A 25,907-nucleotide genomic window follows, 5' to 3' on the forward strand; every position below is an offset into this window, starting at 1 on the left:
CAGATTCTCTCTCATCTAGGACATCTAGGCTCTTTGAAACTTATTTATGCATTCTCACAGATTTCCTTCTCGTTTTCCCTGTTCTTTCCATGATTTCAAAACAGAAAAAATAACATGCAAGGATTAAGCAGCTCTTTCACAAAATATGCTTGAATGAAATGATGGGTATTTAACGACATTAAATAATTATTTGTAATATTTTAGATGAAATAATTGTAGTTATATTTTCTAAGAAATAGACTTGCATCTTTTGATTTGCTTGAAAGTAAGTCATTGGTGCCAAGGTGGAGGGAAAGTGTAATAAAAATGTTCACGAGTTGATAATTTAAAGGTGGGTGATGTATATGTGGGGATTTATTGTATTATTCTCTCTACTTTTGCGTGCATTGGAAATTTTTTTTATTTAAAAAAAAAAAGGCTGGTTCAAGACCATAAAAAGCATGTGTTGAAGGCCAGCCTTCAGAAGTGTATGTCTTTCTCTGTGTAAGGCAGGAGAGTTGAATAATCTTTTTTTTTTAAAGCTGCAATGTGATAGTCAGATCCAAGTGCCATAATGTTTGCTTGTTCAAGGTATTCAGGAAGGGTGGAGGATGGACCAAGTCACTGCCTGGTAGTAATCATGAGCCATCAAAAAGGAGGAGTAGGGGGGCGGACGCGGTGGCTCACGCCTATTATCCTAGCACTTTGGGATGCCGAGGCGAGCAGATCAGGTCAGGAGTTCGAGACCAGCCTGGCCAACACGGTGAAACCCCGTCTCTACTAAAGTTACAAAAATTAGCCAGGCATGATGGTGGACGCCTGTAATCTCAGCAACTCGGGAGGCTAAGGACAATCGCTTGAACCTGGAAGGCAGAGGTTGCAGTGAGCCGAGATCGCCCCATTGCTCTCCAGCCTGGGCGACAATAGCAAAAAACTACGTCTCAAAAAAAAAAAAAAAAAAAAAAAGGAAGGAGGAACTTTGGGTGGGCCTTAAGGGTTGAGTGACATCTGTCACGTGGAGGGGCAGGGAATGCTTTCCAGGCCGAGGGTTTCCAGAGAAAAGGCAGAGTTCTTCTGGAAACAGCTTGGCTCTAATTTTGAATCTACAAGAAGGACTAGGAGGTGAAGATAAAGTGCTTCAGGGCCTTAAATGTTGTGCTGAGCATATACTTCATTCCAATATCCATCAAGCGCTACTATTTGTATTTTAAGATTCCTATTCTTACTACCAGAAAAGGAATCTCTGATATTTAGATGAACTTTATAGAATGCAAATTATAAAACTGAATCTGACCCAAGTTTTATAGATCCTTTTAATTCAAAGGAGAGAAGCATCTTGTCTTCATTCGTGCAGTAAACCTTTATGAAGCCCTTGCAATGGGTAGGAATTATTCTGAGAGCTGTAGGGGATGGATGGCCAAGTCATAGTGCCTAGTACATAATAGGAGTGAAACAGATATTTCAATAAATAAATCAATGAATGATGGGACAACATTGGTGACCAAAGAAGTTTTAGATATTGGGTTCGGTGGTAATGCATAGAAAAAAAATAGAACTCTATTTTACTTGAAAGCATCTCCCTGTCATTCCATACAGCTTTACTTCTCACATGTTTACCTCTATTCAAAGGGGTAGTGGAGTGGAGGGTTGCAGGGAGTAGGGAGAATATTGCTCAGGTAGAAAACAAAAGAGCAGCCGGGTGCAGTGGCTCACTCCTGTAATCACAGCACTTTGTGATGCTGAGGTGGGCAGATCACCTAAGGTCAGGAGTTTGAGACCAGCCTGGCCAATATGGCAAAACCCCGTCTCTACTAAAAGTAAAAAAAAAAAAAAAAAAAAAAAAAAATTAGCCAGTCATGGTGTTGTGTGCCTATAATCCCAGCTACTCGGGATGCTGAGGCAGGAGAATCGCTTGAACCCAGGAGGCAGAGATTGCAGTGAGCCAAGATCGCACCACTGCACTCCAGCCCCGGCGACAGAGCGGGACTCCGTGTAAAAAATAAATAATTAATTTTAAAAAATAAAAAGAAAAAAAAGAAAACAAAAGAACAAAACAATAAGTGCAGTAGCTACATAATTTCCCCTCCAAGTGATTCAAATCACTGATAATCGTAATAATAGCCAATATTTACTAAAGATTTATGTGCCAATTTTCTAAAGGGCTTTGCATGTTATAATTTATTTAATCACAACTCTACTAGAGAAGTTTGTATAGGCCAAGGGAAGTCGTATGACTTGCCACAAGTTACACAGCAAGAAGTGGCTGAGCTGAGCTTTGAACCCAGAACATCTGATTCCAGAGTTTATGCTCTAAACTTCTATATAATACATCCCTTCTAATACGATGTATACAACTGTTTTATAGGAATATATCATTGAAATAGAGGTAGGGGAAGGACAATGATTTGAGGAGACCAGGGGACAAAGAAATGGACAAAAACAGAAAAAATGATGCCACAATATTTTTTACTATTTTTCAGTCTTTGAGCGATTGCAGTATGACTCCATTTCCCTGGTGCATTCATGTAATAGTTCACCTGGTGAAAACAATGAAGATTATTTACAATGCTACCCTGCTTTTTCTGGTGTCCTGCACCTGGAAGTTGTGCTTTTTAAGGTAATCTCTTTACCAAAAATTATTAAGAGGAGGAAGAGAAAAAAAAAAGAGTTGGTTTTGACACATTAAAAAGTAGCCAAACAAAACACAAAAAGATAGCAGCAAATGATAAAACTGAAACTATATTCTACATTATATGAAAACATATTCATAATAATAGTGTAATCTGAAGAAATGTTTTGTTAGATTCACTTGTACTTACCTTATAGTTTCTATTATTACTGTGAAATATATCATCTTTTTAACTACATTTTCTAATTGCTTCTAGTAAATGGGAACATGATTGATATTTTTGTATATTTATTTTATATGCTGGAGCGTTCTTAAATTCTATTTATTCTAATAATTTATAGATGTTCTTGGATTATCTGTTAATTATATTTTGAATAATGACAATTTCTTTACAATATTTCTTTAGCTTGTATTACTGTGCTAGCTAGGATCTTCAGTACAAAGAGGAACAACAGCATTGGTAGAGGATTTCTTTATTTTGTTCCTAAATTCTACAAAAGTTTCACCTTTTTTATTAGATTGTCTTTCTCAAGTTAAGGAACTTTCTTTGTATTCCTAGTTTGCTGAGAGGTTTTATTACAAATATTATGATGTTTTTTCCTGCCACGTTCATATACTTTCTTCACCATGGTCACAGTGTGACCATGTGATAAATCACAATAATCAATTTTCTAATGTATTTCTTGCTTTTGCTTTCATCAAGCCTGGTCATTGGATATTTGGTTCCTATTTTAATCATTTTGACTTTTATTTTTATATTTAACTTTCTTCTACTTTCCTTTTGTTGTTCTTTTTCTAATTTATTGAGTTGAATCTTTAGCTTCTTAATTTCCAATGTTCTTCTGTAAAATCAGAATGTAGAACTATAAATTTTCTTCTACCACTTTAGAAATATTTCACAGGCTTTTATATATAGTATTTTTATCATTCAATATTTATTATTTTTAAATTTCTCATGTTTTTTTGACCCATGGTTTTTTTTTTCAATTTCTAATCATATGGGATTTTTTTTTAAAAATTATATTATGAAATCATTATTCCCATTCTAGTTTAACTTTATCTTATTTTTCTGCTTTAATTTTTTTTTACATCTATAGACTTTATTAGGTGTTCTTTATACAGTCATCTGGTATGTTTAAAGAGTGAGCAATCATATAAAAGGAAATATGGTCATAACTGATTGAAGTAATAAAATCCTGAAACTAAATAACTCATAATTCATTGCACAACATAGATTTCATTACATCAGTATATAGCTTAGTAGTAAATTCTCCTGATAGCCATAAACCTCTAAGGTGTTGTCATCCTGAAAAATGAAGGAGGGGAGGGAGTTGGTGGGGTGCAGAATGGAGAAACCTTCCATAGTGCTGGTGTGATGTACCCTAAATTGTAAAGTTATAGGGCATCGCCACCTAGTGGCAGAATTTCATGCCTTGTTCTAATAAAGGGACTTTCCTTGTTTTCCAAAGAGCAATGTGTCTTGTTCACTTTCTAACCATCCCTCTCTGATGCTGTCCTTCCTAAAATCCATGCCTCCTCCCATACAGTGTAAACCCATCTGCTTTTCATCCATCAAGCTGTCAAGAATTTGGTTATGACAATTTTTATGTTCACCTAACTTTTTAGTTCCAAGTACTTTGGTTATTTTCAAAGCCACACACAGGATGTGCATATTTTTAAAACTCCATCCTATTTGTGAAGGATTATTACTTTGGGCTTTGGCCTAGTTTTTATTCTTACTGCTGAATCTTTTCATAAGTTAAAGTTAGTGCAGAGTTAATGCTTTAAAAGGGAGTCCTGGCCGGGCGCGGTGGCTCACGCTTGTAATCCCAGCACTTTGGGAGGCCGAGGCGGGCGGATCACCAGGTCAGGAGATCGAGACCACGGTGAAACCCCGTCTGTACTAAAAATACAAAAAAAATTAGCCGGGCGTGGTGGCGGGCGCCTGTAGTCCCAGCTACTCGGAGAGGCTGAGGCAGGAGAATGGCGTGAACCCCGGGAGGCGGAGCTTGCAGTGAGCGGAGATTGCGCCACTGCACTCCAGCCTGGGCGACAGAGCGAGACTCCGTCTCAAAAAAAAATAAAAATAAAAAATAAAAAAATAAAAAATAAATAAATAAATAAAAGGGAGTCCTTAAAGTAAATAGCTAAATGAAATCATTACCAAAATGTACACTTTGGATTTATTAAGATTCTAGAATTTAAAAACAGGAAAAGGTGCCATTAGTGAAAATTCCATCACTAACATTTTGGTACCACTCGTAGAGCATCACATAAATCTTCAGACCATGATAACTCAGTGCAGGAATGTTATCAAATATGTCCATGCAATCTGGAACAATTTTCAAACTCCATCATTTTTTCTCCATTTATTTGTTTATTAATTACTTTGGACACATAGATTTTTACTTTATTTTAAAAATACCCTATTGTTATTATTTATTTTAATACCCAAATTGTCTCAGATTTAGTGACTGGCTGCCCATTCAAGTTGGCTCCCCTGTCTTTTGACATGTCTCATCATTCTTAAACACACTTTTTACTTACTTTAAAATTTTTTTACTTCCTTACTTTCAGGCTTGTCTTGTACTTCCTACCCCATTAATCATTTCTCGATAGACCTCTGTTATCTTTTATGGAGACAGTATTTAGAAACTAAGTCATTGTATATAGCTGTTTTTTAGCTTAACATTTTGTTATTGTTTTCCATTTAAAAGACAATATTGCTTATGTGATAATGATTATTTACTGTTTGTTGAAACTTGCTTTATGTCCTAGAGAACATGATCAACTAGTGTTCTATGTGTGCCTGGAAAGATTGTGTATCTAATTTTTGCATGTAGTGTTCTGTTCATTAAATTTAATTGTGTTGTTTAAATCTTCTCTATTCCTAAGTTTTTTGTTTGCTGGACCTATCAGTTACCAAGAGAGTTAAAATCTCCCACTGTATTTGTGTATTTGTCAAATTCTTACACTTTTGACAATTTTTGCTTTGTATACTTGAGGCACTGTTAGTACGTACATACAAGTCTGGAATAGATACATATTTTACAATTTTAGGAATTCTTTTTATCTTTTTGAATGTAAAATTTTTTGTTTGCTGGGTCTTTTTAACTTTGTAAAATCTTTCTGGGTACCTAGTAGTTGTATACATTTATGGGGTATATGAGATGTTTTGATACATGCAAAGTGTAATAATCACATCATGTACAATGGGGTATCCATCATTTCAAGCATTTATCCTTTGTATTACAAACAATTTAATTATACAGTTATATTATTATTGACTATAGTCACCCTGCTGTCCTATCAAATAATAGGTCTTATTCATTCTTTTTGTGTACCCGTTAACCATCCCCACTCTCCCCCACCACCCATTACCCTTCCCAGCCTCTGGTAACCATCTTTCTACTGTCTATCTCCATGAGTTCAATTGTTTTGATTTTTAGATTCCACAAATAAGTGAGAACATGTGATGTTTGTCTTTCTGTGCCTGGCCCATTTCACTTAACATAATGATCTCCAGTTCCATCCATGCTGTTGTAAATAACTAGATCTCATTCTTTTTTATGACTGATTAGTACTCCACTATGTATATGCACCACATTTTCTTTGTTCATGTATCTGTTGATGAACACTTAGGTTGCTTCTAAATCTTAGCTGTTGTAAACAGTGCTGCAACAAACATGGGCATGCAGATATCTCTTTGATAATACTGATTTCCTTTGTTTGGGGTATATACCCAGCAGTGGGATTACTGGGTCATATGGTAGCTCAATTTTTAGTTTTTTGAGGAATCTCCAAATTGTTCTCCATTGTGGTTGCACTAATTTACATTTCCATCAACAGTGTACAAGCATTCCCTCTTCTCCACATTCTCGCCAGCATTTGTTATTGCCTGTCACTTGGATATAAGCCATTTTAATTGAAGTGAGATAATATCCCATTGTAGTTTTGATTTGCATTTCCCTGGTGATCAACTACATTGAGTACTTTTTCACATGCCTGTTTGCCATTTGTATATCTTCTTTTGAGAAATGTCTATTCAAATCTTTGTCGCAATTTTGATCAAATTATTAGATTTTTTCCTATTGAGTTGTTTGAGCTCCTTATATATTTTGGTTATTAATTTCCTGTCAAAAGGGTAGTTTGCAAATATTTTCTCCCATTGCACCTATACTTTGTAGACTGTTTGCTTTGCTGTGCAGAAGCTTTTTACTTGATGTGATCCCATTTGTTCATGTTTGCTTTGATTGCCTTTGCTTGTAGGGTATTAATTAAGAAATTTTTGCCCAGACCAATGTCCTGGGGATTTTTCCGATATTTTCTTGTTGTAGTTTCATAGTTTGAGGTCTTAGACTTAAGTCTTTAATACATTTTGATTTGATTTTTGTGTATGGCAAAAGATAGCTATCTAGTTTCATTCTTCTGCATATGGATATCCAGTTTTCCCAGCACCAATTATTGAAGAGACTGTCTTTTCCACAGTGTATGTTCTTGGCACCTTTGTGGAAAATGAGTTCTTTAGGTGTTTGGATTTGTTTCTGGGTTCTCAGTTATCTTCCATTGGTCTATGTGTCTGTTTTTGTGAAAATACCATGCCGTTTTGATTACTGTAGTTCTGTAGTATAATTTGAAGTCAGGTAATATGATTCCTCCAGTTTTGTTCTTTTTGCTTAGGATAGCTTTGGTTATTCTGGGTCTTTTGTGGCTCCATATAAATTTTAGGATTGTTTTTTCTATTTCTGTGAAGAATGTTTTTTGTATTTTGATAAGTATTGCATTGAACCTGTAGATTGCTTTTTGTGGTATGGATGTTTTAACAATATTGATTCCTTCAATTCATGAACATGGACTATCTTTCCATTTTTTGGTGTCCTCTTCAATTTCTTTCATCAGTGTTCTACAGTTTTTATTAAAGAGGTCTCCCACTTCTTTGGTTGAGTTAATTGCTAGGTATTTAATTTTATGTTTGGCTATTGTAAGTGGAATTGTTTTTAAATTTCTTTTCAGATTGCCCAATGTTGGCATATGGAAATGCTACTGATTTTCGTACGTTGATTTTGTATCCTGCAACTTTACTGAATTTATCATTTCTTATAGTTTTTGTGGAATCTTTATGCTTTTCCAAACACAAGGTCAAATCCTCTGCAAACAAGGGTAATTTGACTTCTTCTTTTCCAATTTGGATGCCCTTAATTTCTTTCTCTTGTCTGATTGCTCTAACTAGGACTTGCAGTACTATGTTGAATAACAGTGGTGACAATGGGCGTCCTTTTCATGTTTCAGATCTTAGAGGAAAAGCTTTTGGTTTTTCCCCATTTGGTATGATACTAGCTGTGGGTCTGTTATATATGGGTTTTATTATGTTGAGGTATGTTCCTTCTATACCCATTTTTGAAGGTTTTTATCATGATGGCATGTTGAACTTTATCCAGTGCTTTTTCGGCATCAAGTGAAATGACCATATGATTTTTGTCCTCCATTCTGTTGATACTATGTATCACCATTGTTGAACCATCCTTCCATCCCAGGGATAAATCCCACTTAGTCATGATGAATAATCTTTTTAATGTGTTGTTGAATTTGATTTGCTAGTAGTGTGTTGAAGATGTTTGCATCAATATTTATCAGAGATATTGGCCTGTTTTTTTTTATTTGTTTTTGTCTGATTTTGGTATCAGGCCTCATGGAATTAGTTTGGAAGTATCCCTTCCTCCTGTATTTTTCAGAATAGTTCAGGTAGGTTGATATTAGTTCTTCTTTAAATATTTGGTAGAATTCAGCAGTGAAGCCATCAGGTCCCAGGCTTTTCTTTACTGCGAGACTTTTTATTCTGGCTTTAATCTTGTTACTTGTTATTGGTCTTTTCAGGTTTGGATTATCTTCATGGTTCAGTCTAGATATGTCATATGTGTAGAGGAGTTTCTCTATTTAGTCTAGATTTTCCACTTTATTGGCATATAGTTGCTCATAGTTGCCATTAATGATCCTTTGAATTTCTGCAGTATCAGTTGTAATGTCTCCTTTTTCATCTCTGGTTTTACTTATTTGGATCTTCCCTCTTTTTTTCTTAGTCTGGGTAAAAGTTTGTCAATTTTGTTTAACATTTCAAAACACCAACTTTTTGTTTTATTTACTTATTTATTTTATTTTGTATTGTTTTCTTCATTCCAATTTCATTTATTTCTGCTCTGGTGTTTATTATTTCTTTTCTTCCTCTAATTTTGAGTTTAGTTTTCTCTTGCTTTTCTAGTTGTTTAAGATTCATTATTGGTTTCTTTATTTTAAGTTTTATCTTTTTTTTTATTTAGGCACTAAATAACTAAACTTATATATAACTAAACTTTATAGCTATAAAATTCCCTCTTAGTACTGCTTTTGCTGTATCTCATAGGTTTTTGTATGTTGTGTTTCCATTATCATTTGTTTCAAGAAATTTTTCAATTTTCTTCTTAGTTTCTTCATTGACCCACTGCTTATTTAGGAATATACTGTTTAATTTCCAGGTATTTGTATAGTTTCCAAAATTCTTCTTGTTATTGATTTCTATTTTTATTCCATTGTGGTCAAAGATGCTTGATATTATTTCAATTTTTTTGAATGTTTTAAGACTTGTATTGTGACCTAACATATGGTCATGTGACCTAACATAGTGGCTTTAGAGTGATCCATGTGCTGAGGAAAAGAATGTATATTCTGCAGCCGTTGGATGAAATGTTCTGTAAATATCTGTTAGGTCCATTTGGTCTACAGTACAGATTAAGTTTGATGTTTCTTTGTTGATTTTCTGTTCGGAAGACCTGCCCAATGTTTCCTTGCTGTTAACATAGCTACTCCACCTTTCCTTTTTTGGTGGTATTTCTTTTTCCATTCTTTTACTTACTCACTTTTTTCTTTCTTTTATCTTTTATAAAATGTTCTGCCAAAAAATCAATGCATTGATTTGTTTGTTTCTGAATGTACCAATAGAATTTATAATTGGTATTAAGGATAAGCTTTATATATCCAAACATTATCTTTCTTTACTAATTTTTTATTTTATAGAATTTAAACTCTACAGAAAAATCAAAAGATATCTTTCATGTATTGTAGTGCCGTTCTTATCCAAGGGGGATACATTCCAAAATCCCCAGTGGATGCCTGGTAACATGGAGAGTAATTAATCCTATATAAACTGTGTTTTTTTCCTATACATACATATGTATGATACAGTTAAATTTATGTTAGGCACAATACAAGATTAACAACAACAATAATAAAATAGAACAATTATTACAATATTCATGGTTTCATGGATAGAAGACTCATTCTTACCATAGGTCTTAGCAACTTCAGCATATGATTTTTTTTTCTTCCCTTATCAAGTTGAAAACTTCCTCCTTTTCACTTAAAGGAAGCACTTTACAGCTTCTCTTTAGCATGTGTGAACTGCCAGCATTATCATTCTTGCACTTTGGGGTTACTATTAAGTAAAATAAGGATTACATGAACATAAGCACTGTGATACTGCAACAGTTTATTGGATAACCAAGATGGCTAGCAAGTGACTGATGGGTGGGTATGGAATACAGCATTGATGTGCTAGACAAGAGGATGATTCACATCTGGAGCAAATATGAGATTTCATCACACTACTCACAGTGGTGTGAAATTTAAAACTTATGAATTGTTTATGGAATTTTCCATTTAATATTTTCAGACTGCAGTTAATCATGGGTAACTGAAACTGTGGATGAGGGGGACCACTTTAGATTCATCAGTGCATCAATTTGGCTACATATGGCTTATCTCTCTTTCTAAATACTATATACATATATGTATATATACGTGCACACATTTTTTTTGCTGAGCCATTGGGAAGTAACTTGCAGATATCATGACACTTCAACCCTAAACACTAAATCATATATCTCTTAAGAACAATTAAATTACTATTACACCCAGAGAAATTTAACATTGATACAATACTATTATCTAATATACTATCCATATCAAGTTCTCACAATTTTCCTAACAATATCCTTTATAGCTTTTTATTTGTTTTGATCAAGGATCCAGTCAAGGGTCATGCATTGTATTTAGTTGTCATGCTCCTTTTTAGTCTTTTTAAATCTAGAATAGTACCTTCCCTTTTCTTCTTGTCCTTTTTTTTGTGACATTGGCATTTTTGATGAGTCCAGGTAGTTTTCCTCTATATGTCTCACAGTATGATATGTGTCTGATTGTTTTCCCATGATTAGTTTAAGCATTTTTAGCAAGAAGACTACATGGGTGATATTCTGTCCTTCTTAGGCACAAAATGCCAGTTTATCCCAAGAGCATAGATACCTTTGGGGATTTTACAAATAGCTAGGTGGGTATTTTTTACTTCGCCATTAAGAAAGTTACTTTTCTGGACACAGGTCAAATTATGGTTTATAATTTGCACCATATTCCATGTTTAGGTTACCAGTTTACAGAAATGCTCAGCATTAAGAGGAGTTTATATATTTATTCTGCCATCACATTTTCCTACCTCAGAGCATTTACTTAGTCCAGCTGGTTGTCTGTCTGTGTGTTCACAAACTTTCACAATCAACTCAATAGGAAATAAAGTTTTTTTTTTTTCAGAAGCTTCACGTGCAGTCTCCTTAAGTACTTTTTCCTAAGACTTGGTCACTTTTCTCCCTCTCATTGTATAAAGACTTTCTCATGCTACCTATATTGATCATTTTTAAGAGGCAAATATGATATGATCGAGTTCCTCTCCTGTTATTCTTACCTCCTGACATGTTATCATAGCATCTGGGTCTTCTGTCTCTTTGGGAAAATAAGCCAGATTTTATTGCATGGATTCTGTATTAGTTTTATATTTCTACCATAACAAAATGATCACAAATTTAGAAATTTAACACAACATATTTATTATAGTTCTGGAGGCCAGAAGCCTGCTATGGATCTCATCAGACCTGATGAGAAGTCAAGCTGTTGGCTGGCTGCATTCCTTTCTAGAGGCTCTAGGGGGGATATGTGTCCTGCTCATTTGGTTATTGGCAGAATTCGGTTCCTTGACACTGTAGATCTGAGATCTGTAGATCTCAGTTCCTTGCCACTGTAGATATGTAGATCTGAGATCCCTTTCTTGCTGGCTGTGAGCTAAGAGCTGTTCCCAGCTTCAAGAGGCCACCTGAATTCCTTAAATTGTCATCTCTTTTCTCCATCTTCAAAGCCAACCATGGCAAATTGAGTCCCTCTCATACTTAGCATTTCTCCATTTTCTTTTGTCATTACATCTTTCACTAACTCAGCTGAGGAAAGGTTCTCTGCTTTTAAAGATATATGCAATTAGAGTATGCCCACCCAAATAATTCAGAATATTCTCCCCCATCTCAAGATCCTTAACTTAATCACATCAGTAAAGTTCCTTTTGCCTTGTAAAATAACATAGTCATGGATTCTTGGAATTATGGTATGGACATCTTTGGGTGGCCATCATTTTGCCTACCACAGATTTTATTATAGCAGCAAGCCATAACCTGACACCCAGTGTGTGATTCATACATTCTTTTATTCAACCAACACAAATATTAAAGAATGCCTATTAAATTGAGCATGTATTAAATTCCAGGCATTGTTTTATGTGCCAGGGTTACAAAAATATAACATCTAACTCACCAAGGAGTTCGTAAACTGGTTTGGTAAGTTCTGTAGATAGAGATTGGCACAGAGTTCTATAAGAAAATACAAGAAGGCACATGAGCAAGACTAGAAGAGCCAGGAATGGCCTCCTGTATTAATCAGTATGTAAGCTCAGTCTTTGAAATGAAATGAGGTGTTAAGTAAGGATGGATGATTGTAGATGGGTAAAGAACTTCAAGCAGTGAGAAAATAATGACCAAAGTTACAGAGCTCGAGGTAGGCTGGTTTTTGGAGGAGGTGAGATGTATGGTAGGTAGTTTTCCTGGAGTGGAGAGATGGAGCTAGATCAGCAAGCTGAAGCATAAACATGAAGACTTTGTGCGCTACAAAGGCTCAAGATAGATCTGTAGGAAATGGGAAGTGACTGACAATCTTGAAAGAGAGTGCTGTGTTCACATTTATATTTTATATAGGTCATACTAGTGGCCATGTGGAGGATAGTATAGTAGAGCAAGATTGGGGTAAGAAGATCATTTAAGATGCTTGTATGAAAATCCCGACAAAAAGTGATGAAGGCTTGAACTCAGCCAATGGTAGTTGGGATGGAGCACAGATCAGTGGATTTGAGAAAGTTTTATGAAGTATTATTGATTAGATGGTGTATTAATCAGGGTTCAACCAGAGAAATAGAACCAGTAGGAGATATATATTAAGAAATGTATTATAAAGAATTGGCTTGTGGGGGCTGTGTAGGCAAGCCTGAAGTCTGTGGAGTGGGCTTTCAGGAAGGACAGACTGGAACTCTTGGACATGGGCTGAAGCTGATGTCCCCAGGTTAAATTTATTCAGGGAGGCCTTAGCTCTGGTCTTAAGGTCTATCAGCTGATTGAATCAGGTCTGCCCAAATTATTTAGGATAATCTCCTTTACTTAAAGTTAACTGATTATAGACAGTAATCACATCTACAAAATAGCTTCACAGCAAAACCTAGTTAAATTGAATAACTGGGGACTCTAGCCTAGCCAAATTGATACATCAAAAGACAATCACAGATGGGATGTCAAGGGAAACAGAATAATAGAGGGTAGTTCTCAAGTATGTAGCTTGAGTATTACATGAAATCACTAACTGAGTTACAGAATACAAGAAAAGGAGCAGGTTTTCAACATTTCCAGTAAGATACCTAGATGGAGGTTCCTGGCAAGCAGGTAAAGATCTGAGATTGCAAGAGAGGTGTTGTCCATATAAATATACTTAGAAAACTATCAGCATAAAGGTGATAGATAAAACCAGAAGAGTAAATTAAATAATCTAGAAGAAGTTATATATAGAGAAAAGTTATGGATTGAGAAGGAAATTCTGGGGACCACTAACATTTAAGGATTATCTAGAGAAAGAAGAACAGATAAAGGAGTAATAGGATGAGGGGAAAACCTGAAAAAGTTTGATGCCAATTAAGAAAAATGTAGTGAACAGCAACATAATATACATTAGAGGGCTCAGTACTGAAAAATACTTATTAATTTGTAAATTAAGTTTATTGGTGAATTTAGCATTAACGGTTTCCGTGTTGTGAGAGCAGAGGCCAGATTACAGTGGATTGAAGAGTTACTAGGAAGTGCCAAGTTGAGGGTAGGTGGCATACGAGATGGGATGAGAATAGAGGATAAAAATTGGACAATATTTTATAATTAAATGATAACTGTAAGAAGATTAAGAGCCAACGGAGTATTAAAAAATAATGGTAGGAACTTGCAGTTTTATTGACTTAAAGTAACAAGAAAGGGGTAGAGACTGAAGATATAGGACATAAGAAAATTCAAAGTTACTGAGAAAGAAAAGAAATAGGCCTGGTTGTTAGACAGGGTGCAGTGCCAGGAGAAGGACTTGTTTTATTCTTTGGATAAGACTAGGGTATTGGTACTCAATGGAGGTAGTATATTCCTGAGAGGGTGATTGGAAAGTTTGTGAAAGGCATTTAAGATAATCATTATTGAAGTGCTTCCTGACATATTGTGGGCAGGGTCAGTATTGCTAAATAACCTGCAATATGCAAGACAGCCTGCACAATGAAATTTTCTATATCCCATACAACTTTTGAATATATCATTGGATTGAACACTTATTTTTGTTAATCTAGACCTTGAATTGAACTCCATTCTGTATATAAATAAGCAAGTTTTTAATACACACTAACTTTTCCAAGAATGTAACTACCATGTAATCCAAGGTAAAAACCTTTGTTTTGTTCAGAATCTTATCAAGAATGTTTATCATTTTGGAAAATCATGATACCTACAAAAATGCTGCTCTTGGATATTTGAAATCCAGATAACAACATACATGCATCAGTCAGTGATTATAGCTGCCACATTTACAGGCATTCTCTGTATATTTTTTGCATACTTCATTGTCTTCTAGTGTTGTCATGTCCCCACATTTACATCCTTTTTTTTTTTTTTTGAGACAGGGTCTCACTCTGACACCCAGGCTCGAGTACAGTGTCGCAGTCCTATCTCACTGCAGCCTCGACCTCCCGGGTTCAAGTGATCCTCCTGCCTCAACCCCCCAAGTAGCTGGGACCACAGGCATATGCCGTCATGCCCAGCTAATTTTTGCATTGTTTGTAGAAACGGGGTTTTGCCATGTTACCCAGGCTGGTCTCAAACTCCTGAGCTTAAGTGATTGCCCAATTCAGCCTCCCAAAGTGCTAGGATTACAGGCATGAACCTCTGTGCCTGGCTGCACATTTATGTCTTAAAATACATTATATTTTATTATAAATTACTTTCTTGTTATTTCTATTTCATATTATAGATTTTTTTTGAAATTTTTATCTTAATATAATAAAGTAAGCATTAAAATATTTAAGAAAGGGAGCCAGATAGAATTGGAAACCATTGGCACAGGAGAAATAAGATAAGAATGAGTGAAAATGCTGATGTTTTAAACAACAATGAAGAGATTTGTGAGAATGGCTAATGCATTATGCTTTGTGGAAGAGGTTACCATAGTTCTAATTCCCAAATCCAATGACTGGATTTCAGGTTTTATCTTGATCCTTCTGCAACGTTTAAAATTCTCTGCTTTCTTCCATTCTACAACATTCTTCTCTTCTAGTTCTCCTTTTACATATTTGGTCATTGTTTCTAACTATTTTTTTCTGAGTACCTCCTCAGCCTAGATCCTTAAATTGAGTGGTTCCTGAATCTTCCTATTTCAATCCTCACTTCTTCTTGGCAATCTCACCCACTGTCCTGGGTTAAATAAAAAAGATATATGCAGACGACTTCCACATCTGTATTTCTAGCATAAGCTTTATGCCAGGCTCAAACTCATGTAGCCATCTGCCTGCTAACTCTTTCTGTGTGATTGCCTTATCACCTTAGACTGAATGTGACCAAAACTGAACTCTTCATCACCCCACCAGCAGCACCACGAACCTCTTTATTCCTTATTGTTTGTACTAGTACTTCTAAGGCAAAAACTAGGGTATATGTCATGTTTCTTCTCTCTCTTACCTCCACTTTTTAATATTTCACCAAGTCATAATGGTTATTTCTTCAAAATATTCCATGATTTTTTCTTCTATTTTTCATTTCCAAAACTCTAGTCCCATTCCCCGGTTTGGACCCTCAACATTTTTCTCCTGAATGACAATAATAGTTTTCTAACTGATCTCCTGTTTCTAGTACTGCCTACTGACTCTTAGCACAGCCTTTAGAATAGCCTCTAAAATAAATATCTGATCACATTGCTCCTCTGCTTAAAATCGTTTAATGATTTTTTGCTTTCTGTGAAAATCATTTAATGATTTCTTGCTTTCTATGATAACGTCTAAAGTCTTAGCATGGCCTAAAAGATTCTGTATGGCATACCTCTTAATCAAGCCTTATCTGTTGCCACCAATTCCTACACCTCATCCCAAACTCACACAAGTCCTTTTTTTTTTTTTTTTTGTATTTTATGTGCCACTAGGGTTTTCTTGAACATACTATTATTTCATACAGATTTCTTTGTACATTTGACTCCCTCTAACATCTTTACACACTTGTTTACCTAGTGAACTTCATTCTTCAAATTCCTGCTCATTTGTCATAGCCTCAATATTTTTTTTCCTCATCCCGTGTCTTCAGCCTCTAAAAATAATTGCTTCCTCTTTACTATTTCTGTGCCTGGTATTTGTCTATTATTGCACTTGTCAAACAATCACTTGGTGAATGTACATTGAATTCTCAGTGTAGTACCTTTCCATCTGGTTGATTAGGAATTTTAAAAAGAATTACAGTGCACAACAGAAGTTACTTCGTTTGTTTTTAGGTTTTTGCTTTTTATTGTGGTATGAGTCATAGTAAAGTACATAAATCTTAAGTATATAGCTCAATGAATTTGTACATATACTTATATACTAGTGTAACCAACACCTAGATCAAAATATAGAACACTTCCAATACCCTGGAAAGCACATTTGTGTCCTTTTCAAGCTAGCATCCACAAAAAGTAACCACTATTCTAACATCTGTCACCTTTGATTAGTTTCGCATATTCTTGAACTTTATATAAGTGGAATCACAGAATATGTACTGTTTTTAAAATTTTAACTATTATTTTACTTGTAGGGGCTACATACGCAGGTTTATTACATGGATATATTGTACCGACATGCATTCCCTCCTGCCTCTAGTAATCTGTGTGTTTATTGCTCCCATGTTTATATCCATATGTGTTCAATGTTTAGATCCCACTTATAAGTGAGAACATGTGGTATTCGGTTTTCTGTTTCTGCATTAATTCATTTAGGATTATGGATTCCAGCTCCATCCATATTGCTGCAAAGGACATGATTTCATTGTTTTCTGTGGCTGCATAGTATTCCATGGTGTACATGAAACACATTTTCTTTGTCCAGTCTACCACTAATGGGCACCTAGGTTGATTTAATGTCTTTGCTATTGTGAATAATACAGTAGTGAACATATGAGTGCTTGTGTCTTCTTGGTATAATGATCTATTTATTATCAGTTATGTATACAGTAATGGGATTGCTGGATCAATTGGTAGCTCTATTTTAAAAATTTCTTTGAGAAATCTAAACTGCTTTCCACAGTGGCTGAACTAATTTACATTCACACCAGCAATGTGTACGTGTTCCCATTCCTCCACAGCCTCACCAGTAGCTATTGTTTTTTGACTGTTTATAGTAGCCATCCTGATTGGTGTGAGATTTTTTTTATTGTGGTTTTGATTTGCACTTCACAAGACTGTACTCTTTTGTCAGATAGGTTTTTATTTGAAGCCTTATCAGTACCTTAGAACTCTGCTGCACCCTAATGATATCTGTGAGGAAAGAGATATTGAAACAGCTCTTGAGGAGATGCTCCAAGAGGAAGGCAAGGCTTCAACAACTCTTTTTATTTTTATTTTATTTATTTATTTTTTCGAGATGGAATTGCCATCTGTTGCCCACTCTGGAGTGCAGTGGCAAGATCTCGGCTCACTGCAACCTCCACCTCCCGGGTTGAAGTGATTCTCCTGCCTCAGCCTCCGAGTAGCTGGGATTACAGGCACACACCACTATGCCCAGATAATTTCTTGTGTTTTTAGTAGAGACGGGGGTTTCACCATGATGGCCAAGCTGGTTTCGAACTCCTGACCTCAAGTGATCCACCTGCCTCAGCCTCCCAAAGTGCTAGGATTACAGGCATGAGCCACTGTACCTGGCCAACAACTCTTGAATCATAAAAATCAGAAAGCCTATGATTATTTGGATGGGTGTCCTCACAGTGAAATAGAATGTTTATCTAATGTGTTATCTACTTGAAGACAAAATGAAATATCCAGAAATTTGAAGAGACTGTGGAAGAAGAGATCTTAAACGTTTCCAAGAAAGAAAGGGTGTTAATTTGAAATTAACTCGGTTCTATTCAGTCAACACTTATTGAAAACTTGCTGTGTCAGGCACTATATGAGACAAAGGGGACACCCAGATTACTAAACCATGCACCTGTTCTTGAAGACCACTCAGTCTAATGCTGGAGACAAGATCTTTCTGTAAGAAAGAAGCTAAAGCTAGGAAGCACAAAGGATGGATAGTGATCCCAGACAGAGAAGGCTTCTTGAAAGATATAGTGCTTGAATTAAACTTACATTATAAATAGGAGGCATTCAGGTGAAGAAAGTTGGCAAGGTATTTAGTTTTCAGTCATGTGAATCTGAGGTACCTGTGAAACATTCAAGTGAAGATGTCCACTAGAATGTCAGAAATATAGGCAAAGAATGCAGACTTGAATGGTAATCAGCATATAGGTGAGAGTTGTCATCATATAGATGAGAGTTGAAGCCATGAGAAAGTGTATATTGTGAGAAGAAAAAGTGGTCAAGAAGAAAATTTTGAAGAACACAAACATTGAAATGACTGGGAGAGGAAGTGGGTCCTGGAAAGGAAACTGAAATGTGAATAAAAAGTAAAAAAAGGTAAGCAGAAAATGAGGTGTCCTGAAACCTAAGGGAAGAGACTATCTCAAGAAAGAGGGTGTGGTTAACAGTGTCAAATATTTTTGTAAGAGAAGGATTTAAAAGCATCCATTGGTGATGGGGACAGAAGGGAAGAAAAAAAAAACATTGAGTCTATCAAAGGAGGTCCTTTATTAGTGACTTTGGTAAGAGAAGATTTATTGGCATAGAAGGGACAGAAAAAAGATTGTAGTGGATTGAAGAGTGCATGGAGGAGTGTGAGGAAGTGGGTGAAGATAGGGAAGACATTGCTTCCAGGAATTTGAGTTGTGATGAGTAGCAAAAGGGGAAGAGAGTTATAATGGGAGGGGAACAAGGTTAAAAGAACCATCTTTTAAGATGGAAAAGACTTAAACTTGTTTAAATGTCAGTGGGAAAGATCAAATAAAGAGGAATAGCGAGAGGAAAAAGTGAGTATAATGCATAGTTTGAAGGAAATGAGATTATATGGGATCCAGTGCAGAGGTGGAAGAGTATGCCTTAGGAGAGGAGGAGAACTGAAGGGAGAACTAAACAGTTCCACAATAATAGTTGGAGACTTAAATACCTTACTTTCAATAATGGATAGGACATGTAGACAGAAGATCAATAAAGCAATAGTGGACTTGAACAGCACTGTAAACCAGTAGATCTAACAGACTGTATAGACCTAACAGCACTGTCCCATAGACCTAACAGACATGTATAGAACACTTCATCTAACAACAGGAATATACACATTTTTCTCAAGTGCCATGGAACATTCTCCAGGATAGGCCATATGTTAGGCCACAGAACAAGCTTCAATAAATTTAGAAAGATTAAAGTCATACAATATCTCCTACAACCACAATAACAGAGGAAAACTGGAAAATCATATAACACATTTGTAATAAATGGTTCACAGAAGAAATCTTAAGGGAAATTAGATAAAATTGTGAAATAAAAGAAAATGAAAATATGCCAGAACTTAAGGGACACAGTAAGATCAGTGCTCAGAGGGAAATTTGTAGCTGTAAATGTCAACATTAGAGAAGCAGAAAGATCTTGAAACCTGACTCTACACCTAGAGGAACAAGAAAAATAATAGCAAAACAAACCCAAAACTAGAAGAAGGAAGGAAATAATAAAGATTAGAGTGGAGATAAACAAAATAGAGAATAGAAAAACAATAAATAAAGGGAAAAACAAACCAAAAGTTTGAAAATATCAAAAAAATTGACAAAACGTTACCAAATACCTAAAATAATAAGTAAATCAGAAATGAGAATAGAGCTGCATATCTAAAACCATCTGATCTTTGACAAACCTGACAAAAATAAGCAATGGGGAAAGGATTCCCTATTTAATAAATGGTGTTGGGAAAACTGGTTAGCCATATGTAGAAAGGTGAAACTGGAACCCTTCCTTACACCTTGTAGAAAAATTAATTCAAGATGGGTTAAAGACTTACATGTTAGACCTAAAACCATAAAAACTCTAGAAGAAAACCTAGGCAGTACCATTCAGGACATAGGCATGGGCAAGGACTTCATGTCTAAAACACCAAAAGCAATGGCAACAAAAGCCAAAATTGACAAATGGGATCTAATTAAACTAAAGAGCTTCTGCAGAGCAAAAGAAACTACCATCAGAGTGAACAGGAAACGTACAGAATGGAAGAAAATTTTTGCAATATACTTATCTGACAATGGGCTAATATCGAGAATCTACAATGAACTCCAATAAATTTATAAGGAAAAAACAAACACCCCCATCAAAAAGTGGGCAAAGGATATGAACAGACACTTCTCAAAAGAAGACATTGACTCAGGAAGTGCAAGGGGTCAGGGAGTTCCCTTTCCTAGTCAAAGAAAGGGGTGACAGACAGCAACTAGAAAATTGGGTCACTCCCACCCTAATACTGCGCTTTTCCAATGGGCTTGGAAAATGGCACACCAGGAGATTATGTCCCGTGCCTGGCTCGGAGGGTCCTACGCCCACGGAGCCTCACTGATTGCTAGCACAGCAGTCTGAGATCAAACTGCAAGGTGGCAGCGAGGCTGGGGGAGGGGCGCTCACCATTGTCCAGGCTTGCTTAGGTAAACAAAGCAGCCTGGAAGCTCGAACTGGGTGGAGCCCACCACAGCTCAAGAAGTCCTGCCTGCCTCTGTAGGCTCTACCTCTGGGGGCAGGACACAGACAAAAAAAAAGTCAGCAGTAATTTCTGCAGACTTAAATGTCCCTGTCTGACAGCTTTGAAGAGAGTAGTGGTTCTCCCAGCATGCAGCTGGAGATCTGAGAATGGGCAGACTGCCTCCTAAAGTGGGACCCTGATCCCCGAGCAGCCTAACTGGGAGGCATCCCCCAGTAGGGACAGACTGACACCTCACTCGGCCAGGTACTCCTCTGAGACAAAACTTCCAGAGGAACGATCAGACAGCTTAATTTGTGGTTCACGAAAATCCGCTGTTCTACAGCCACCACTGCTGACACCCAGCCAAACAGGTCTGGAGTGGACCTCAAGCAAACTCCAACAGACCAGCAGCCGAGGATCCTGTCTGTTAGAAGGAAAACAAACAAACAGAAAGGACACCCACACCAAAAACCCATCTGTACATCACCATCACCATCATCAAAGACCAAAAGTAGAAAAAACTACAAAGATGGGGAGAAAACAGCAGAAAAACTGGAAACTCTAAAAAGCAGAGGGTCTCTCCATCAGCAATGGAACAAAGCTGGATGGAGAATGACTTTGAAAAGTTCAGAGAAGAAGGCTTCAGATGATCAAACTACTCCGAGCTACAGGAGGAAATTTAAACCAATGGCAAAGAAGTTAAAAACTTTGAAAAAAAAAATAAACAAATGTATAACTAAAATGACCAATGCAGAGAGGTGGTTAAAGGAGCTGATGGAGCTGAAAGCCAAGTTTTGAGAACTACGTGAAGAATACAGAAGCCTCAGTAGCTGATGTGATCAACTGGAAGAAAGGGTATCAGTGATGGAAGATGAAATGAATGAAATGAAGCGAGAAGGGAAGATTAGAGAAAAAAGAATAAAAATAAATGAACAAAGCCTCCAAGAAACATGGAACTATGTGAAAAGACCAAACGTACATCTGATTGGTGTACTTGAAAGTGACGGGGAGAATGGAACCAAGTTGGAAAACACTCTGCAAAATATTATCCAGGAGAACTTCCCCAATCTAGGAAGGCAGGCCAACATTCAGATTCAGGAAATACAGAGAACGCCACAAAGATACTCCTTGAGAATAGCAACCCCAAGACACATAATAGTCAGATTCACCAAAGTTGAAATGAAGGAAAAAATGTTAAGGGCGGCCAGAGAGAAAGGTCGGGTTACCCACAAAGGGAAGCCCATCAGACTAACAGCTGATCTCTCAGCAGAAACTCTACAAGACAGAAGAGAGTGGGGGCCGATATTCAACATTCTTAAATAAAAGAATTTTCAACCCAGAATTTCATATCCAGCCAAACTAAGCTTCATAAGTGAAGGAGAAATAAAATACTTTACAGACAAGCAAATACTGAGAGATTTTGTCACCACCAGGCCTGCCCTAAAAGAGCTCCTGAAGGAAGCACTAAACATGGAAAAGAACAACCGGTACAAGCCACTGCAAAAACATGCCAAATTGTAAAGACCATCGAGGCTAGGAAGAAACTGCATCAACTAACGAGCAAAATAACCAGCTAACATCATAATGACAGGATCAAATTCACACATAACAATATTAATCTTAAATGTAAACGGGCTAAATGCTCCAATTAAAAGACACAGACTGGCAAATTGGATAAGGAGTCAAGACCCATCAGTCTGCTATATTCAGGAAACCCATGTCACGTGCAGAGACACACATAGACTCAAAATAAAGGGATGGAGGAAGATCTATCAAGCAAATGGAAAACAAAAAAAGGCAGGGGTTGCAATCCTAGTCTCTGATAAAATAGACTTTAAACCAACAAAGATCAAAAGAGACAAAGAAGGCCATTACATAATGGTAAAGGGATCAATTCAACAAGAAGAGCTAACTATCCTAAATATATATGCACCCTATACAGGAACACCCAGATTCATAAAGCAAGTCCTGAGTGACCTACAAAGAGACTTAGACTCCCACACAATAATAATGGAAGACTTTAACACCCCACTATCAACATTAGACAGATCAACGAGACAGAAAGTTAACAAGGATACCCAGGAATTGAACTCAGCTCTGCACAAAGTGGACCTAATAGACATCTACAGAACTCTCCACACCAAATCAACAGAATATACATTTTTTTCAGCACCACACCACACCTATTCCAAAATTGACCACATAGTTGGAAGTAAAGCTCTCCTCAGCAAATGTAAAAGAACAGAAATTATAAAAAACTGTCTCTCAGACCACCACAATGCAATCAAACTAGAACTCAGGATTAAGAAACTCACTCAAAACTGCTCAACTACATGGAAACTGAACAACCTGCTCCTGATTGACTACTGGTTACATAACGAAATGAAAGCAGAAATAAAGATGTTCTTTGAAACCAATGAGAACAAAGACACAACATACCAGAATCTCTGGGACACATTCAAAGCAGTGTGTAGAGGGAAATTTATAGCACTAAATGCCCACAAGAGAAAGCAGGAAAGATCCAAAATTGACACCCTAACGTCACAATTAAAAGAACGAGAGAAGCAAGAGCAAACACATTCAAAAGCTAGCAGAAGGCAAGAAATAACTAAAATCAGAGCAGAACTGAAGGAAATAGAGACACAAAAAACCCTTCAAAAAATTAATGAAACCAGGAGCTGGTTTTTGAAAAGATCAACAAAATTGATAGATCACTAGCATCACTAATAAAGAAGAAAAGAGAGAAGAATCAAATAGACATAATAAAAAATGATAAAGGGGATATCACCACCAATCCCACAGAAATACAATCTACCATCAGAGAATACTACAAACACCTCTACGCAAATAAACTAGAAAATCTAGAAGAAATGGATAAATTTCTCGACAAATACACCCTCCCAAGACTAAACCAGGAAGAAGTTGAATCTTTGAATAAACCAATAACCGGCTCTGAAATTGTGGCAATAATCAATAGCTTACCAATCAAAAAGAGTTCAGGACCTGATGGATTCACAGCCAAATTCTACCAGAGGTAAAAGGAGGAACTGGTACCATTACTTCTGAAACTATTCCAATAGATAGAAAAAGAGGGAATCCTCTCTAACACATTTTATGAGGCCAGCATCATCCTGATACCAAAGCCTGGCAGAGACACAACCAAAAAAGAGAATTTCAGACCAATATCCTTGATGAACATTGATGCAAAAATCCTCAATAAAATACTGGCAAACCGAATCCAGCAGCACATCAAAAAGCTTATCCACCATGATCAAGTGGGCTTCATCCCTGGGATGCAAGGCTGGTTCAACATACAACAATCAATACATGTAATCCAGCATATAAACAGAACCAGAGACAAAAACCACATGATTATCTCAATAGATGCAGAAAAGGCCTTTGACAAAATTCAACAACCCTTCATGCTAAAAACTCTCAATAAATTAGGTATTGATGGGACGTATCTTGAAATAATAAGAGCTATCTATGACAAACCCACTGCCAATATCATACTGAATGGGCAAAAACTGGAAGCATTCCCTTTGAAAACTGGCATAAGACAGGGATGCCCTCTATCACCAATCCTATTCAACATACTGTTGGAAGTTCTGGCCAGAGCAATCAGGCAGGAGAAGGAAATAAAGGGTATTCAATTAGGAAAAGAGGAAGTCAAATTGTCCCTGTTTGCAGATGGCATGATTGTATATCTAGAAAACTCCATTGTCTCAGCCCAAAATCCCCTTAAGCTGATTAGCAACTTCAGCAAAGTCTCAAGATACAAAATCAATGTACAAAAATTACAAGCATTCTTGTACAGCAATAACAGACAAACAGAGAGCCAAATCATGAGTGAACTCCCATTCACAATTGCTTCAAAGAGAATAAAATACCTAGGAATCCAACTGACAAGGGATGTGAAGGACCTCTTCAAGGAGAACTACAAACCACTGTTCAATGAAATAAAAGAGGATACAAACAAATGGAAGAACATTCCATGCTCATGGGTAGGAAGAATCAATATCATGAAAATGGCCATATTGCCCAAGGTAATTTAGAGATTCAATGCCATCCCCATCAAGCTACCAATGACTTTCTTCACAGAATTGGAAAAAACTACTTTAAAGTTCATATGGAACCAAAAAAGAGCCCGCATCGCCAAGTCAATCCTAAGCCAAGAGAACAAAGCTGGAGGCATCAGCCTAGCTGACTTCAAACTATACTACAAGGCTACAGTAACCAAAACAGCATGGTACTGGTACCACAACAGAGACATAGATCAATGGAACAGAACAGAGCCCTCAGAAATAATGCCACATATCTACAACTATCTGATCTTTGACAAACCTGACAAAAACAAGTAATGGGATAAGGATTCCCTATTTAACAAATGGTGCTGGGAAAACTGGCTAGCCATATGTAGAAAGCTGAAACTGGATCCCTTCCTTACACTTTATACAAAAATTAATTCAAGATGGATGAAAGACTTACAGGTTAGACCTAAAACCATAAAAACCCTAGAAGAAAACCTAGGCAATACCATTCAGGACATAGGCATGGGCAAGGACTTCATGTCTAAAACACCAAAAGAAATGGCAACAAAAGCCAGAATTGACAAATGGAATCTAATTAAACTCAAGAGCTTCTGCACAGCAAAAGAAACTACCATCAGAGTGAACAGGCAACCTACAGAATGGGAGAAAATTTTCACAACCTACTCATCTGACAATGGGCTAATATCCAGAATCTACAATGAACTCAAACAAATTTACAAGAAAAAAACAAACAACCCCATCAAAAAGTGGGCGAAGGACATGAACAGACACTTCTCAAAAGAAGACATTTATGCAGCCAAAACACACATAAAAAAATGCTCATCATCACTGGCCATTAGAGAAATACAAATCAAAAGCACAATGAGATACCATCTCACACCAGTTAGAATGGCCATCATTAAAAAATCAGGAAACAACAGGTGCTGGAGAGGATGTGGAGAAATAGGTACACTTTTACACTGTTGGTGGGACTGTAAACTAGTTCAACCATTGTGGAAGTCAGTGTGGCGATTCCTCA

The 25,907-nt window shown here is 36.5% G+C and overlaps 1 protein-coding gene across 3 annotated transcripts in view; it reads left to right on the forward strand.

Annotated features, from left to right (window-relative positions):
- Window positions 1-25,907, forward strand: part of NBDY (negative regulator of P-body association) — a 98,041-nt gene that overhangs the window by 383 nt on the left and 71,751 nt on the right. For 2 of the 3 annotated variants that reach the window (XR_008654754.2, XR_008654753.2), the window contains exon 2: window positions 2,460-2,596. The exons of the other annotated variant lie outside the window; for it this stretch is intronic. The gene's annotated coding sequence lies outside the window, so the exon portion shown is untranslated. The remainder of the gene's footprint in view (window positions 1-2,459; window positions 2,597-25,907) is intronic. 3 annotated transcript variants of the gene reach the window in all.

The sequence above is a fragment of the Symphalangus syndactylus genome, chromosome X (genome assembly GCF_028878055.3).
Source record: "Symphalangus syndactylus isolate Jambi chromosome X, NHGRI_mSymSyn1-v2.1_pri, whole genome shotgun sequence".
Taxonomy (NCBI): domain Eukaryota; kingdom Metazoa; phylum Chordata; class Mammalia; order Primates; family Hylobatidae; genus Symphalangus; species Symphalangus syndactylus.